Raw genomic sequence first — 20,375 nt, forward strand, 5'->3', positions numbered from 1 at the left:
CATCAATAAATAAAACCACATAATAGTCGTCTTTACCTCTTTTAAGATTATGCCAAAAATCATCAATAAATAAGAAATATTTTTACCATAAAACTTATTTTTACTTTTCGATCATTTTTTAGTTTAGTGGAAGAATGGCGTGTGCGTGTATACCTGACTAAAAGTGTGTTGTTGCCGCAGCGACGAATACTTTTTTATTATGTAATAGTGGCGTGGCGTGGTGGACTTAGGCCTAATCCCTCTCACTAGTAGAGGAGACCCGTGCCCAACAGTGGCACAGTATATAATACAGGGCTGATACTATTACTATTATTAGTGGCATTACTTTTTACTGATATAAATTTTGTTACAATACACTTTTTGTTATATTTGCACGACAAAGTGATCGCACGGCGTCTGATGGTATCAAAGTGTAGTGGGTTTCAATAGAATGTCGACTGACGAGAGATGATTACCTCTCGACAGTCGACACAATAATGCCGGCCTGTTGGAACCAGTTACAGGTTGAACCCAGAACGCGACACTTACGTGGGCCACTATGGCGGGTTTGCAGCTTGTGTAGGGCTGTCGCCACCCAAGCGGATACACCAGTAAATGCGTGTTCAAATTCCTACGTATTATAAAAACACTGTTTCCGCTCGTAAATGTTAGCTTAGTAAAGCAGTTCCCGTCATTAATACCTAACTAACTCGAGGCTCCAGCGCAGCTTCAAGTGCACTCCATTTAATTAATGAAGTTAAAATACAATTAACTTCGACCTGTAAGAGCTAAGTCTATTTGAGCATTATCGCTAAATTTTCAGTTTGTTTCTGTTTCTAAGTAGTATTTTGTAGGGGTGTAATACTAATGGATTTAATTAGAATCTTCCGAACAAAAACATTTTTTATTTGTAATTAAAACTATCATGTGCGATTTTATTTTTCAAAGAACTGTAGTATATTTTATGTATATAATAGTTTATTAAAAAATACTATTTCGAAATTGAAAAATAGTTTCTTAAAAATTTCAATTTTCTAGATAACACATTATGGTAGCAAAGATATCAAATATAGGTTTTTAAATAGATGACAGTATTAAGATTATAATATAAATATAGTTTATTATCACTGTATTCTATTCACCCCATTTAACCCATTGACAAAGGTTTCCTGAACACATGAACTAACTTTGTCGAAACTTAATCGCCGATTTCCTAGGTTGGAAGTTAGAGCAATCTGTTAACCAGCTAATCGCCTCTTTGTATGTAATTTGTAACATGTTTCGACGCGTCGTTTTGAAGATATGTGAAGTGGCTTGTATCTAAATGCGTTTATTTTTTATTTATTGTATTTTTATATTTTAACAGCTAGATTTAAATATTAATTCAGCTATTCAAGGTTTACAAAACTCAATGATTCTTTGTGTTTTCGCGAATGTTCGATTGAAATATAACTAGTTTTCGGATATTATTGCATTTTATATTTTAATTTTCTCTCGACGCTTCGAAAAATTACAGCCTTCTTGGTCACGGGGCGGACTTATGTGTAGGTCATCCGATAAATCTGATATAACATCAAACTACTTACATATTATAATTATACAAAATTTATAAAAAAAAATCGTCAAGAAAAAAAGGTGTTAGTTCTCATGCCTTTGCCACTTTAGTGAGGGACTTAATGTGCTAATGATATTTAATACCTAGACGATTCAAAATGAGTTCTGCTCCTACGCAAAATCCCCTTTTTCTTCTCCACTTCAATTATAAACTTGAAGTAGATACATTCAGTATTTCCTTGAATAACCCACTCCATCAAACGAAATGAAAATAAAAACCTTTTCCATGAACTGAAAGATAAAACAAACACAACAAAGTGTGCCGACTCTAGAACTCAAACAGTGAAATTGCTAGCGAATGATAACCTTCATAGTTCGCTAGTAGCTTCCCCTTGGTTTTAAATTCATATACATTTCAGTATATTGTAACCTTCTCTAGTTTTGAGTAATTTTTATACACACTTTTATGTCTACAGAATATACGGGGTCATTTTGACATTGCATTTTTAAATGAAACCACATACTCGTCTTCACCTTTGCTGACATTGAGCCAAAAATTATCCATTTTAACTAATATTTTCACGAAAAATTCTGGTTTTAGTTTATTTATTTTTTATCATTTTGTAGTTTAATGCCAATATGGCGTGTGCGTGGGTGTACTTCTGATTGAAACTATGATGTTGCCACTGCAACGAATTCTCTTACCCCCTTATTCATAAACGTTTTTTATCTAAGGACGGAGTAAAGCTGTGATAACAAGCCTGTTTCTCAGTGCCCAACGGCACTGAGAAATAGACATAGGGCCGTTGTGATTGGTTATTATTGTTGTATTTCAATATTAGCCAATCACAACGGCCCTACGTCTACGCACTGTGAAGACTGCCATGCCGTCAGCACTGAGAAACAGACTTGTTATCACAGCCTTACTTGGTCGTTAGATAAAAAACGTTTATGAATAAGGGGTTAGACTCTAAGACTTAGAGTAAAAGTATTGGCTTAAAGCGCGTAAAATTAAAATTACATTTTATTAATATTGACTTAGAATTCTCCTTGTCCTTGTCCTGTCCCTTCCGATGTTTACCCATACCATTACTTTTGCCATACGAGAGATTTATCAACCAGTTATTCATTTTATTAAACATGGTTCTACATTACAAATTTTTATTCCCGCTCAAAATGTATAAAGAATATGCATAATTGAAATAGCGCAAAGCCAGCGAATGATAAATAAAGCTCATAGTTTTAAACTAATAAGTACGTTTTCCTTTTGAAATATCTCAAAGCAATTTCATTTTCATATTACTGAGCAGTATTACGGAGTATAAGCTAGAGATATTGTTATTTTTAATCTATTTACTTGTTTACTGAAAACTAAAATAAAAATAGTAAAAAATGAAAATAAAAAGAGGTCAAGGGTTTCCACAATTGAAATCCTGTAAAAAATACAAAATAAATGCATATTCGGCAATCCAACGCATGCAAATTTAAATACACAAGTACTCAACTAAAATTACGCAGGTTAAAAATAATATTTCACATACATTTTTCAAATTTAGTGTAGTTAATGTTAAAGAGATCAACATCAACGTCAGAGGAAACATTATTGAACAGTCGAACCATCTATTAAATACGGACAACGCTTAGGAGGGGTGAAATTAAATGTATAACTGCCCCGTAGAATATGAAAAAACGAAAACGACACGAACCTCTATATCGTCTAATTGTGATTGGTCAAACACCCATCATATCAGTCACGTGTTAGTCTCTCGACCAATCACAATGAAACGACACGGACGTTCCCTTCGTTTTATGCGAAATTCTAAGGGGGCTAAGGGATTTTGGCTTGATGCTGGACATATACTTCTTAAAGTTATGAGTATCTTTTGCCTAGTATCATCTACCACACCTCGACTAAATATTTTTTTGCAGTTTTCTGTGTTCAGAATGAGACCATTGGCTCTCGACTTTTATAACGTCTCTAGTATCAGTAATATTGGCGTATTTGTTAGTGTAACTCTTGATACCTTCTTTATCAATTAACCAAACTAAAGACGTTCCTATAGACAAACAGATAAGAAGCTCAGCAAAAGAAAAGCTGACTCAAATCTTGCCAAAGACTCGCTTTATTATATTTATCGATAAAGTGTTAAACATTGAAAATAATCTATATACCATCAAACCATGTCATTTGTACCTGAATCGTTATAGCAAACATTACATCCAGCATACTAGACCACCCGCTAATGCAAAACAGCCCTTACTCCATCAATATACAGTCTACTACATCGTTTTTTAGGCCTTCATGAATCCATAATGAAATTCCGCCAATATCGTTCATTGCCCAAGTGTCGATCCGATAGGCGTTTCGATTCGCTTTCTTTTCCATTCGGCTAGTTTTTCGGATATTCTGTGCCTGTGTGACGATCAAAAGCTTTCGGCGTTTTTTACTTTAGAATTTCAATTTTGGAACGTGTAATTGCAGCCGTTATTTTTTTTCATTTCTTTTGAAGTATATTTGAATACTGGGATATTTGCATGTGTATTGAAATAGCTTAGGTTTGTTTGTTAAAGCGTGATTGCGTCGGTGGGAATGTAGGTTGTATTTTAAAAAGATATTAGAGCGCGTGGTAGGATATATTTTGTAGCCGCCCGGATGACGACTACCGTACATAGTTTGTTAAAACCGCCATAGTGGTACACGGGTTGCGTGTTCCGGCATCCGTCTGTGTATATTCGGTACAAACAGGCCGGCATAATTGTGTTGACTGCCGAAGAGTAATCATCTCTCGTCAGTTGACATTCTATCTAGACTCGATTAAGCTTACCATCAGATTAAGCCTATGTACAACTGTTTCTTTCAAGTGTATATCATCTATGTAATTTATTTCTCACACATACGTTTGTTTTCACTTTACAATTGGATATAACACTTCATCCATATATTGTATGCCTACGTATCATAGTGATGTAGTTTTAATTACAACTCCCGGATCGCGGAATCGAAATTTGTACGAGCTTTTGATTGATCAAACTCACATGGGTTGTTTGGTAATAAATTTGCGTGTGGATACTAGACCGAGGAGCTAGTGGCGGTTTTAGGGGGTGGGGAACTGGGCAACCGACTAGGGCTTTGCGCTTGCAGTAGGCTCAAAAGAAAACAGTACCTTTCTTCGGCAAACGGGCAAAAAGAAATCGGGAAGATGCCCAGAGACTCGCATTAGTTAAGGCCGCAACTGGACGAACTGATAATGTCATGGCCGTTTTTAACAGCTCGATCAAGTAATCTTTAGGGGATGGATGTTCAACTTTCTGTGGCTTGTGATAAAAATTATACCTAACATTCTAAAACCACATTAACCTGCTGGTTTATTTATGTCTACCAAACAATAAAATGAGAAATAATATTAAAATAAATACCAACTAAACATTCAGTAGCTTTAAAACATTCCACTTTTATAATTAAAACTTCTAATAAAGAACCCTTTTAAATTGAAATAAAACGTTGAAAACTCCGCAAATTCATATTCATCACGGATTCAACGCGGCATCCACTGATTTCTACAAAAAGCACGTTCTGTTTGCTCTTTTAATTTGTTACATTTCGCCTGAGTAATCTAGGCTTTATCATTTATGACCTTCGTCAAACACCGCGCTGAATAAATTATAGCGAGAATTTGGCGGGAATTTTGACAGTTGGTTTGTTAGTGTTGCCACTTTGCGTTTAAACTAGTTTGTAGTTTGTAAAACTGGAGTTCGCAACTATCATTTACATTTAGTGTGTTTAAAGTGTATTTATCTTTCAATTCGATCGTTGGCTTGTCAAACTTTACAACTAGTCGCCTGTTAGATTAAGTAATAAATATTATATTCTTGTAATTTTTATTGTAATATGGATTGGCTGTAACAGACAACACCTTAGCTAAAAAAAACAATAAAATAATAATTAGACCTATTAATAATATTTATTATATTGTAATCCAATGAAAACAAATATGATTAAAATATATTTTATAAACTGTAAATGTCCTTGCTTTAATATTAATTCAGGCAAAACCTACAACATTTGAGGTTATAATTTTCCCGTGCTTCACTTTGATAGGTTATAAAACGATTAATGCCCCTAAAAATTGTTTACACGGCGATATTTCCAAGAGCTGTAAAGATATTTATGGGGACGCTTTGCCACCGATTTTATGTTATTGGCAAATAAACATCCATAAGCTATTAATTTTTGTGCACGAATTAATTTTGGCGATAAATATTTATATAAGGCGAAGAGGTAGTTAGGTAGGTATATAAAATTGGTTTTGAAGGACTTGTTTCATATATGCCTTATTTAGGTACTCATAATAAATTGATAAACTAAGTACTTGAGCATTTTCTATTGTCTTAAAGATTGTGGCTCATGCTGTGATTGCTTGTAACCAGAGTTACAATTACGTAAGCTATTATAGCTATAAATATGTGTAGTTATTATAAGAATTATTGTAAACTCCGTTAGCAATCCTTATCCAATAAATAAATAATGTTAGGGCGTATTTTATTTTGTAATATTTGATTGGTAATTTAATATTCTTGTAATAGCGAAGGAATTTTTCGAACTCTATAAGAATATGAGTGAAGTAACCTAAATAAGAAATCAAAAATAGTATCACTGAAAATGACTCGCGTGGTAAAACATAAAATAGAACAAATCATTTATTATCTTAATTTAAGAACCGTCTTCTCTTTTTTATTACTTATACTATTTCCTAAAGACTAAAGCGACTGAATTGCGCGCACTAGAAAACTTATAATACCAACGATATCTCATGCAGTAAAGCTCACTGGGGGGTAATCCTTGTGCCGTATCCACTTTAGAACAGTCCCGGAAGATTCCCAACGCTTCCCGGATCGATCATGCGGAAATCATCGCGTTATAAGATGTGGGGAATATTTTAAAGTTTTCTCAGGGATATGGGGGATTATTGCGATATTTTCGCTGCTACGTTAAATATTTTATAACGTTATTTATCACGTTGCCACGTTATAGCACGCGATGCGATTATTTATGTTAGAGCATGTAAAATTGGATGGTGCAAGTTTGTATCAAGTAAAGTACCCACATAAATATCGGATATTACTATGTATAAAATAGTTTATATAGGTAAGTATTAAGTGCATCAACTAAGTGAAGTTATCAGTGATTTTTGAGGTGTTATTGTTTTTAAAAACAATAATTATTAACAATATTTATAAGCGACCAAATGCAGCATAACTCAAATCATGTTTTAAGTTAATACGTTTCTAATACAGAATGTTCCAAAAAGGTGGTATAAGTCGATCGAATCTCGTGTTATTTTAAAGCCACGATAATATGATTTTTTTTCTGAGATATTGATTTTTTTTGTACCTGCTAATATCATGTTAGGGATATACATATATATTATATATTCGCTTTTTTCATTTGTATAATCTGATTCAAACAGAATCACTTTAATCTACTAATATATTATTTACGTTAGCCCTTTTTTAATTTAACGTACCCTCTATTTACTTTTTTTATTATTTATTGAATATGCAGTATTTTGGCGCACACTATTCCCAACAAATTATATCACTGAAGGTACATATCATTTACAAGCCCGCATCGAGTGCAGTTATGCAACTCTTGGCACGGCCTGTTGGACCGCTGCCCCGGGGGGCGGATTAAATCATCAGGCAATTGTTGTCCGGGGAACAATCACTTTATCTATGCATCAAAGATCTAGCTTACATAAGCCTATATTAATGTTCATTGGTTTTGTCATTTTGTAAAAATAACCAGCTGGGAAACGAAGCCTATGGGAGTTTAGAAATAAAAATTATTGTGTTGTCTTGCCACAGTTTAACGGTATGTGGTTTAAATAATGATTTCTTATGTTTACGCGAATGTTAGATATTTAAATTACACTATTTTTCGGATTTTATCGCGGTTGGTATGTGGTTTTCGAATGTGAAGATCTTTGGTTCGAATCCCGGTCAGGGAAGCGCTATGTAGGTAACGGTTTTCAATAACCGTCAAACAAACAAATGGCTTTGTAAAAAGAAGCTAAATATTCTGTAATGGCATAATGAAAGACGAGTCTTCACAATATTATTATTGTAGAGAGTATTGTCATGTGTAGAGGTAGGTTTATTCATAAATACCTCGACTTGAGTGATGGTTACCAGTCATCATTTACCATCAGGAGTTACCAATTGCTTGTTAATTAACTTTCTAAACTATATATTTATAAGAAAGTGCTTTTATACACAACCTGTATAAGATGTTATCATATAAAAATATATAATGCTTAGATAATCCCTCTTATTAAACACACCCTGTATAGCGCTATTAATGGCGTAACTCAAGATATTTGAAACTTACACTAATCAAACATCGTCAAGAAATTTACATAGTTACGTGAAATTTGGTTCTTCAACATGAATAAAATTAAGTCCTCAAAGTTGGTAACATACATGGGTTTATGTAATTAGTTTGATAACTCTTGGTTTAAACTAATACAAGTATTTAGTTAATGCCTTGTCTAATATGAATTGGGAATCGATGCTCAAACCAACTGAATCTTGTGATAACAAAACTTGAAACTTGTAACGTAGAGTCGATTGTTGATTGTCAATATTATGGATTGAGACGATGTCATACTCTTACGCCCGAAATTAATAACCAATCCTAATCCAATGTATGCCATCTAAGATTGATAATTCATTCGTTTTTCGCCCGAAATTAATAACCAATCCTAATCGAATGTCTGCTATCTAAGACTGATAATTCATTAGTTTTTATGGATAAAGCATGCCAATAACCTATCCATAGATTGAGTAAGCTATCTCTAACAATAATCGACCTTTGAGAGGACGGATTACAGATCATAGATTACCCTCTGTTTGAAAATGACAGTTTTCGCTTGCCAATACTCTATCTACCCATTTTGACATTTGATTTGATTGTTGTAAACAATCGAATTTTCCAATCGGACCAATTCCTCAGTTTACTCCATATGTTTTGAATATCGCTTACACTGATTTTAAGAGAAACGAAAAGGCAATGGAAATATCCATATTCTCTAGTGACAGTGACGACAGTGATTTGGAGGGACTAGCGATACTGATAGCGAAACTGAAAGTCGCGCTTCATCACGGGTAATGAAAAGCGTGAACTACATGCAGACCCTGGATGAGTTTGATTTCATGTTTAGATTAGGCTTTCGAAATCTGCTTGCCAATCATTGTTAGTTAAACTGATGCCGTATATCCGTGTTACTTCTATGTACAAGGTAAATAATTTTTGATATTATTTACAAAAAATACCGTACCTATCGAACTATTACATAGGTACTAACAAGGGACAATTGCATCGTTTTTACAGGAACTATGGCGTTTCTCCATTCCATCAACTTTTGCTGAGGAATAGGAAATATTTATATTATCTTTTTCAGGACATTTGATACATGGAAGCGTCGCTTCCCTGTGATTGAATTGACATTGCGTTTATCTTTACCTAAAGTTCAAGCAATAATAATTGCAACTGCAGTTTTGCACAATATTTGTCGGGATCACAGGTTAGAGGAAATTCCAATCGAAGTGGAGTTATCAACTGCTGATATTATTAATTATGAGAACAATATAGAGAATCAAGATGTTGGAGAAAGAACAGCATTAACAATTAACTTCTTTACTTAGTAAAATAAAATACCTTTGCAATCACTACTATTTAGTTTTATTGATTATCTACATTTGTAATTCAAAGTAACAATTATTACAAATTAACATAGTTTTATTAGTTAAAAGTTAAAATCATAGAAACAGGTAAAATTTCCATACATTATCTATACTATAAATATAAAAAGCTGAAGAGTATGTTTGTTTATTTGTTTGTTTGAACGCGCTGATCTCAGGAACTTCCAGTTCGAATTGAAAAATTCTTTTAGTGTTGGATAGCCCATTTATTGACAATGGCTATTATAGGGTATATATAATCACACCATGACCAATGGGACCAAAAACGGGTAAAATTGATTACTTTTGAGAGCTTCTCTTGCGAGCGCTGCGTAAACGGTTAAAGTTATGCAACAATTATGTATAACGGAATTGTAATTTGTTCCATAACACTGGATAATATGTACAGAGCACCGAGTTTACTGCGTACTTCATACTAAAAACTAAATTCTTTAAAGATTTATTAATATATTATGAACAATGTTATTAAACTTCAGTGTCAAAATATGTTAGCAACCACATTACTCACGTTCCATTTCAACTAATTAAAAAATTTGTACCTTAAATATGTCATGTCCTAATTATTAATTATTATTTCTTTTGAGGGCTAAAATGCATAAAATATTTTTATTACTCAAATTCTTATTTTTAGCAATTGGGTAAATATTTAAACGAATAGTTTGTATGGAAAATACAAGAAGTATTTTTTTACTAATGGAATATTCTGCATAAAATGGAATGGTCGGGGAGGGAACGCATCTGGAAAGGATTACTAGCGATCTATCGTTGAAGGCAAGCAAGGATAGGCGAGTTAAGATATTGGCATGCCGATAGGAGAGCAATCGAAAGATAGTCGGTAATCTAAGATAGGTTTCAGTCTTGGATAGCAGATACAATATTAATTTCGGGCGTTTATGGATAAAGCATGCCAATAACCAATCCATAGATTGAGTAAGCTATCAATAACAATAATCGATCTTTGAGAGGACGGATTACAGATCATAGATTACCCTCTGTTTGAAAATGACAGTTTACGCTTGCCAATACTCTATCTACCCGTTTTGACATTTGGTTTGATTGTTGTAAACAATCGCATTTTCCAATCGGACCAATTCCTCAGTTTACTCCTCAGAACAATGACAAGCATAGAAGTAACACTATGACATTTGAGCGTACTCTGTCTTACGCCCGAAATTAATAATGTATCTGCTATCCAAGACTGAAACCTATCTTAGATTGCCAACTTTCTTTCGATTACTCTCCTATCGGCATGCCAATATCTTAACTCGCCTATCCTTGCTTGCCTTCAACGATAGATCGCTGGTAATCCTGTCCAGATGCGTTCCCTCCTGACTATTCCATTTTATGCAGAATATTCCATTCGTAAAAAAAATACTTCTTGTATTTTCCATACAAACTATTCGTTTAAATATTACCCATAATATTTACCCAATTGCTAGAAATAAGACTTGGAGTAATAAAAAATATTTTATGCATTTTAGCCCTCAAAAGAAATAATTAATAATTAGTACATGACATATTTAAGGTACAAACTTTTTAATTAGTTGAAATGGAACGTGAGTAATGTGGTTGCTAACATATTTTGACACTGAAGTTTAATAACATTGTTCATAATATATTAATAAATCTTTAAAGGATTTAGTTATTAGTATGAAGTACGCAGTAAACTCGGTGCCCTATAATAATAATTGGACTCGGTACATACTATCCAGTGTTATGAAACAAATTACAATTCCGTTATACATAATTGTTGCATAACTTTAACCGTTTACGCAGCGCTCGCAACAGAAGCTTTCAAAAGTAATCAATTTTACCCGTTTTTGGTCCCATTGGTCATGGTGTGATGATATATACCCTGTAATAGCCATCGTCAATAGATGGGCTATCCAACACTAAAAGAATTTTTCAATTCGAACTGGAAATTCCTGAGATCAGCGCGTTCAAACAAACATACTATTCAGCTTTATATAATTATAGTATAGATAATGTATGGAAATTTTACCTGTTTCTATGATTTTAACTTTTAACTAATAAAACTATGTTAATTTGTAATAATTGTTACTTTGAATTACAAATGTAGATAATCAATAAAACTAAATAGTAGTGATTGCAAAGGTATTTTATTTTACTAAGTAAAGAAGTTAATTGTTAATGCTGTTCTTTCTCCAACATCTTGATTCTCTATATTGTTCTCATAATTAATAATATCAGCAGTTGACAACTCCACTTCGATTGGAATTTCCTCTAACCTGTGATTCCGACAAATATTGTGCAAAACTGCAGTTGCAATTATTATTGTTTGAACTTTAGGTAAAGATAAACGCAATGTCAATGCAATCACAGGGAAGCGACGCTTCCATGTATCAAATGTCCAGAAAAAGATAATATAAATATTTCCTATTCCTCAGCCAAAGTTGATGGAATGGAGAAACGCCATAGTTCCTGTAAAAACAATGCAATTGCCCCTTGTTAGTACCTATGTAATAGTTCGATAGGTACAGTATTTTTTGTAAATAATATCAAAAATTATTTACCTTGTACATAGAAGTAACACGGATATACGGCATCAGTTTAACTAACAATGATTGGCAAGCAGATTTCGAAAGCCTAATCTATACATGAAATCAAACTCATCCAGGGTCTGCATGTAGTTCACGCTTTTCATTACTCGTGATGAAGCGCGACTTTCAGTTTCGCTATCAGTATCGCTAGTCCCTCCAAATCACTGTCGTCACGTCACTAGAGAATATGGATATTTCTATTGCCTTTTCGTTTCTCTTAAAATCAGTGTAAGCAATATTCAAAACATATGGAGTAAACTGAGGAATTGGTCCGATTGGAAAATGCGATTGTTTACAACAATCAAATCAAATGTCAAAACGGGTAGATAGAGTATTGGCAAGCGTAAACTGTCATTTTCAAACAGACGGTAATCTATGATTTGTAATCCGTCCTCTCAAAGATCGATTATTGTTAGAGATAGCTTACTCAATCTATGGATAGGTTATTGGCATGCTTTATCCATAAAAACGAATGAATTATCAGTCTTAGATAGCAGACATTCGATTAGGATTGGTTATTAATTTTGGGCGTTAGACAGCAAGAAATTTAATTGTGTTGCGATCCCTTCTGACATCTTATCGATATCGATAGATGCTTTGTCTATCGGCTATCGTAAATTCACAGACCTGCTAAAATAAACACTTTTCGGTCAGTCAACTACAAACCGTTGCAAATTGCTATTTTAGATAGAGGCTAAAAAAAAAGATATCAAAACCCTGATTTGGTATTCAAGTACCAAAACATCACTACAACATACCAATATCATTCACACAAAAATGGTTTAGCATTTAGATTATTAAATTAAGAAAATGTTAGAAATTTCGGAAGGAATGGAAACCGCTGTAAGTAACAAACAAGAAATCGGCCGGAATTTCGTCTAGGAGAAAGCCAGTACGCCTTCTGTTCTTAGGGATTAAAAGATACCCAAGAGGTGTGATTTGACAAAAATTACTAAAATGGGACAGTAAAATTAAAACACACCGGTATCATTCATGTCACATATGTTTGATAACTTATTTCAATGTTAATAAAACTTTGTCGAAATGCTTAGAGCAAACACGGTGCTGTTTTTTCCAATGCCAATTGGGACGAGCTATGGAAACGATCCATTTTTGCCTCATAGCATCATCTGTGGGGAATCTGCAATGACACACATTGTATGAAACACACTATGAAAATCAGATAGTTTCCTCGACCCCAGCCTTCGCGCACGGTTTCCAAGTGGCTTTTACCACTACACTACCATACATTGAAAGTAAAAGGCAATTTATGCAAAATAGTAAACTACAATATACTAACATCTATGTTATCGACAGAATATGCAGCACAACACTATTGACCACGACTACGTAAATTGGTAAAAATGAAAAATACTTAATAATGACTGGATCGAATGGCCAACAGCAGATTATAATATGACTACAGCATAATAAAGTATAATTAATAACCCTTTTTGCACTTATATACAGGGTTTAAGCAAATATATTCGATTTTTTGTTTACTCACTGATGGAAGCTGATGATTTCAGTTTCATTTTCTTTACGAGAAGAATGAGATTTACACCCCACAATAACGCAGGCCATTGCTTGTTCCTGGGGCTATATTTTACCGCTTTATCACTGTTTATTTATTAAAATTAACAACAAAAATATTACAAAACATGTAGCCACTTTTGAAAAGCACGCGCTGAAGTATAACATAACTAAATTGTGTGGGCACGTTTGTGACATTGTTTGGGATTGGCAAGTTGGAACATTTGACATTTTATTTGCTTTTTAATTCGGCATCATAAAGAGGACCAAAGGTAACCATTTGGTTATTTTAAAGTGTACGCAAGCCGACCTTAGCAACATAATATTTGTCTCGTTCTTTTCAACGGTTTTGGCCTATTTGAAAAAATAGGATAAGTATATGAGGGTAATTTAGATTCCTTCTATGCTTGTCATTGTTCTGAGGTTTACTCCATATGTTTTGAAAATTGCTTACACTGATTTTAAGGGAAACGAAAAGGCAATGGAAATATCCATATTCTCTAGTGACAGTGACGACAGTGATTTGGAGGGACTAGCGATACTGATAGCGAAACTGAAAGTCGCGCTTCATCACGGGCAATGAAAAGAGTTAACTACATGCAGACCCTGGATGAGTTTGATTTCACGTTTAGATTAGGCTTTCGAAATCTGCTTGCCAATCAGTGTTAGTAAAACTGATCTCGTATATTCGTGTTACTTCTATGTACAAGGTAAATAATTTTTGACATTATTTACAAAAAAATACCGTACCTACCGAACTATTAGATAGGTGCTAACAAGGGGCAATTGCATCGTTTTTCAGGAACTATGGTGTTTCTCCATTCCATCAACTTTTGCTGAGGAATAGGACATATTTATATTATCTTTTTCAGGACATTTGGTACATGGAAACGTCGCTTCCCTGTGATTGCATTGACATTGCGTTTATCTTTACCTAAAGTTCAAACAATAATAATTGCAACTGCAGTTTTGCACAATATTTGTCGGAATCACAGGCTAGAGGAAATTCCAACCGAAGTGGAGTTATCAACTGCTGATATTATGAAAACAATATAGAGAATCAAGATGTTGGAGAAAGAACAGCATTAACAAATAACTTCTTTACTTAGTAAAATAAAATACCTTTACAATCACTGCTATTTATTTTATTGCTTATCTACATTTGTAATTCAAAATAATAATTACAAATTAACATAGTTTTATTAGTTGAGAGTTAAAACATAGAAACAGGCAAAATTTCTATACATTATCTATGTATACTATTATATAAAGCTGAATAGTATGTTTGTTTGAACGCGCTGGTCTCAGGAACTTCCGGTTCGAATTGAAAAATTCTTGTAGTGTTGGATAGCCCATTTATTGAGGATGGCTATTATAGGGTATATGTATATCATCACACTATGACCAATGGGACCAAAAACGGCTAAAATTGATTACTTTTGAGAGCTTCCGTTGCGTGCGCTGCATAAACGGTGTAAGTTATGCAACAATTATGTATAACGGAATTGTAATTTGTTCAATAACACTGTATAATGTGTACAGAGTCCAATTATTATTATATGGCACCGAGTTTACTGCGTACTTCATACTAAAAACTAAATCCTTTAAAGATTTATTAATATATTATGAACAATGTTATTAAACTTCAGTGTCAAAATATGTTAGCAACCACATTACTCACGTTCCATTTTGAAACTAATAAAAAAGTTTGTATCTTAAATATGACATGTACTAATTATTAATTATTCCTTTGGAGGGCTAAAATACATAAAATATTTTTTTATCACTCCAAGTCTTATTTTTCGCAATTAGGCAAATATTGAAACGAATAGTTTGTATGGAAAATACAAAAAGTATTTTTTTTTACGAATGGAATATTCTGCATAAAATGGAATGGTCAGGAGGGAACGCATCTGGAAAGGACTGCCAGCGATCTATCGTTGAAGGCAAGCAAGGATAGGCGAGTTAAAATATTGGCATGCCGGTAGGAGAGCAATCGAAAGATAGTCGGCAATCTAAGATAGGTTTCAGTCTTGGATAGTAGATACATTATTAATTTCGGGCGTTAGAAGTTGAACGGAAATTTAGAAACTATTTCTTCTTCTTTATCTATACTAATATACAAAGCTGAATTGTTTGTTTGTTTGAATGCGATTTTTTTTTCACTAACAGAAAACAACATTTCTCCCAAGCGCTATAACCCACTTTTTATCCCAGGAAACCATAAAAATGGTTTTAATCTGGAAAAGAATTGTGCGCAGGTAAAGGCGCGAGCAAAAGCTATATACATCTGTAGATATATTTTATATCCACCCGGCTAGCGACAACCGTACAAAAATTGTTAAAACCCACTATGGACCCAATATACTTGTGTATATCCGGTTCCAACAGGCCGGCATATTTATGTCGACTGCCAAGGGGTAATCATTTCTTGTCAGTCGACATTCTATTCGACTCCACTCCATTTACCATTAGATGTAGTGGAGTCACGTAGCCAAGCTCAAATAAAGAAATATTTAATAGCATTAGGTAATGCATTTATTGTTTTTATTAGTTTTTGAAATCGGAACACTTTAAAAAGATTTCTTAAATTCTTTCTCTTAATATCTTACAGTAACAATTTGTTCCTTACCCGGGCAAAACCATCACAATTACGCATTGTTGCATTTTATCCGGGTTTTTTAACCACACAACGCGTAAACGGGTCGTATTTCATGCGGCTTACCCGGCCGGTTACCCGGTACGCTCTAATGGCCCGTACTAAACCTTTGATCCCTAATAAATTGTATGATATAGTTTTGGCCTTAATTTTCATTAAATTCAGCGACTATTCGCCGTGTTTCGGGTATCATTAAGCCTTTTCAGTGAGCTTAAATTTTAGATAGCATTTAGAGTAAATTGCTGTAAATGGGCTTAACAAGATTTAAGCAATTGCAGATAATTTGCACCATAGTAAGTAAATGTTTTAATAACTATGCCTGCTCCTAAAGAAGTATATCCGGTTTCAATAGGCCGGCATAATTGTGTCGACTGTCGAGGGGTAATCGTCTCTCGTCAGTCAACACTTTATTGGACCCCACTCCGCTTACCATCAGTGCAGCGAGGTCACTCTGCCGTGCCCTAAAAAGAAGTGGCCGAAATGCCTCTCTGATTTATTTTAACTAGCTTTTGTCTCGCAGCTAAAAATCCCGGATAAACTTTTTAACGCTGCAACATACATTACGTAATCTCACTCCCTTAGTCCCAAATCGGTAATGTAAGAAAACGTCAATTTTATGCATACTAAAATTGCTAATCGTTGTCAAAAGTATAATTTAGGAAAATCATATTTAAAAGTTAACTTAACTTTAATAAAATTTAATGAAATATGAACCTATTTCTTACTGACAACTTTAACGTTAAAATCAAAAAGCAAGTGCTACGTCTGACCAGGTTTTTTAATTCCTTTGTCACGCAACTTATGTCTAAAAAGGGAATCGAGTCTTAGGGCTGAACTCCGCCCCCGACAGTAATAAGAACTTAACAATAATTAATTTAGAAAGAACATAATAGTACCTACAGAAAAAAAGCCGTGGTACATACTAAAAGGTGTTCATGATCGACTTTCCTACCCATTTACAAAGTCGCTTTATAATAATAATACTTACCAGCAATGTAAGGGCTCTACTACTGAGAGGGTTTAGGCCTTAGCCCACCACGCTGTGCGGGCAGACTTCACATACCCTCGAAATTCTGATAAAGAATTCTTAAGTATGTATGTTTTTTTTTTATATTTTACTGTTAAAGCGAACGACAAAGCTGCTTTACAACATACATTAACCTTTGAAATATATTCTATAGACACGAACGTCCATATTATAAATTATTTGTTCAAAATCTGAACTAAAATTGCAACCAAATGTTATAATCTAGTTATTCACTTGAACAACAAATAATTTTATTTATTTGACTAATATTTTTTATTCAAATTCAGATTTACACTTATACTCGAGTTCTGATATCATGAGCGCCACTCCATACACAACCACAAGCTGTCAATATTGACCATACTAAAGTCAGTTTGAATGGATTGCAGTACAATTCAGTTTAACAGAGTGAATGTTTGGAACGCCAAATCTAGTACGTAGTATATATCGATGACATTAACAGAAAAATATAAACCTCTACCTTCCTTTATTAAAAAAGTTAGAAGCATCAGCAAAAAAAACACATAAATTGTCGGAAGGCCTGGTTATTTATGCGGCGATATTACAAATCCGGTTATCCGGCGACGCGTCTCGCACCCGGGTATGGACGGATCTAGACGACGATTTATTATCTTTACGGGACAGCCCTACAGCCTCTATTACTTTGAATCTGTTTACACTATTTCGGTTAAGCGCTGTACTCTTTAGATATTGCATAAAATTTACATCAGTTTTAAATCCTTACATATTATAAAACAATTTGCGTCGTCTGTCTGTGTGAGCGAAATAAACTCAAAAAATACCGGACGGATTTCGATAAAATTAGGTATTAATATAGTTTGATATCCTGGAAAGGGTATAGGCTAATTTTTATCCCGGGAAAATATATGGCGAGACTTTTACTCTGGAAAAACACTTCACGCGGGCAAAGTCCCGAGCAAATATTAATTCTAAATATAATTCAATATCGTGAATTCCTGTTTACAAGCCAATTGACTCCGAAATCTATACTAGGCCGTTTTTCGGAATTCAAATTATACGAACAACTTCTATATTCTCTGTATACTCGTGTTGAATCTCACGTATTTTATGCTTAAAGTGGTTGAGGTGCGATTAGTACGTTTTTTTTTAACTGCTTTCAATGACAAGACGAGCTTGCCGTTCGCCTGATAATTAGCGATAGGACCGCCTATAAACAGTAGAAACACCATCCACCACCTTGAATTACAAAATATTGTTTGCTATTCCACTGCACTTACCATCCTGAGACATGAGATGTTAAGTCCCATTATGTTCAGTAGTTACACTGGCTACAATGTCCTTCGAACCGGAACACGACAGTGATTACACACTTCTGCTTGGCGGCAGAAATAGACATTGCGGTGGTACCTACCCAGGCGGACTCTCCCATATGAGAGACCTACCACCTGTAATGTATTTGTTCAATCTGGAAATCGAACACCATTACCCAATTACTAAACCAACGACATATTTCATAACTTCGAACACACGTCAGCCAAACACGAGAAGCAATAACGCCAAATAACAGTTTAACCCACTCATAAATCGGGTGAAATGTTTTATTTCCGCGGAAATATTGCTACCGTTATAAAATTTTTCAACAATATTTCGCGGATTTTGTGAAATATTGCTCTTGTTGGCATTAAGCGGTACTGGTACTTTATGCTATAATTGGCGGTTGTTTGTGGTACTTTGTGAATATGACCTTCGTAGCTGTAAAATAGAGTATATTTTCCTGATAGGATATATTTTATATCCGGCCGGATAGCGACCACCGTACACAAGGTGTTAAAATCCGCCATAGCGGCCCATGTAAGTCGGGATCATCCTGTGTATATCCGGGTCCAACAGGCCGGTATAATAGGGGACCGGCCTATGTTTGATTTTGTACATTATTCTATATGTAATGGTTAATAATACGAAAAAGAAACCCTCCTGCGATAACTGCATAAATATTGGTTAAAAAATGAGCGAGTAATTCATATTTAAAATATTGTAATGTGCAGAAGTGGGCGCGATGTGGGGATATTGCTTCATCTCTTTCTTTTGCACGCGTCGTAATTCCCGATGACGTCACATGTGGGTATTTCGTCTCTTTTCTGTTTCTTGTTAATTACCCCTTCTACCGAAATTCAAAGACTTATAACTTGTTGATTTTTTACCGGATTTAAATAATTCCTTCTGTTTTATAATTTATATTATGTAAATATTTGATAACAGTAAAGAACAAAAATTAGTCCGGTACCCTATTATGTCGACTGTCGAGATATAACCATCTGTCGTCAGTCGATATTCTTTTGGACTCCACTTATCATCAGGTGCAGAGGAGGGTCACTTTGATGTTATTGTATAAAAAAAAATTATATATAATGACGCAAGTATGCGAAATTATTTGGATGTTAGCAATAGCGTCCGTACTGGAAAATCCGCTATGGCGGTCTATGTAAGTCGCGTTCCGGAATCAGCCTGTGTATATCCGGTTACAAACAAACATAATTATGTCGACTAGTAAAGGACTTACAATCATGTGCAGTAGTCGCTTTGTTCTATAAAGTAGAGAAAATATCTCCACTTGATGCCAGGCGTTATGAACTTCAGAATATTTATAGTAACAATCCTTAATAACACGCAATGGAGAAAATAAAACGATCGACGCCAAGAAGGTCAAGTCCTTTTATATTAATCGGAGGGTAAGTCGGTCATATAACAAGTATGGAACAACTGGCTAAGTTTTCAAGGACACATTGATTTACTGTTTTGTTTTTACTCTTATTTTTAGGATAATTGGTGTCACTTTTGGATTTCGAAATAAAACTAGTTTACGCATTTTATCTGGGTTTTTCTATATTATAATGTTTTTTTTTGTTATTATGTGATTCTTAACTATGAATTATGACATTTCGGATGACCAATTCATCAGTGGCTTTGTGCAGATTGGCATACCCTCAAAATTCTTATAGACAACTTCTCAGGTATGGTTTCCTCGCGATGTTTTGCTTCACCGTTAAAGCAAGCGATAATTCACAGTCTACTCACATAACTTTAGAAAGTCAGAGGTGCGTTCCCTTAGGGTCTGAACCTGCGGAAATTCGTCTCGGCAGTCCGTTCCGTTACCAACTAGGCTATCACTATCTCTGAATATGTAGATAAGTATTATTCTAACTACCATTGTATCTTCTTATGGTATTATGTTCTTTGAATCTCGATGCTCGTGAACTATTGTGTTCCTGTCTGAAGAACATTGTTGTCGCAGTAATTAATCTACATTATGTTACCTTAC

This window comes from Manduca sexta, chromosome 4 (genome assembly GCF_014839805.1).
Source record: "Manduca sexta isolate Smith_Timp_Sample1 chromosome 4, JHU_Msex_v1.0, whole genome shotgun sequence".
Lineage (NCBI taxonomy): Eukaryota > Metazoa > Arthropoda > Insecta > Lepidoptera > Sphingidae > Manduca > Manduca sexta.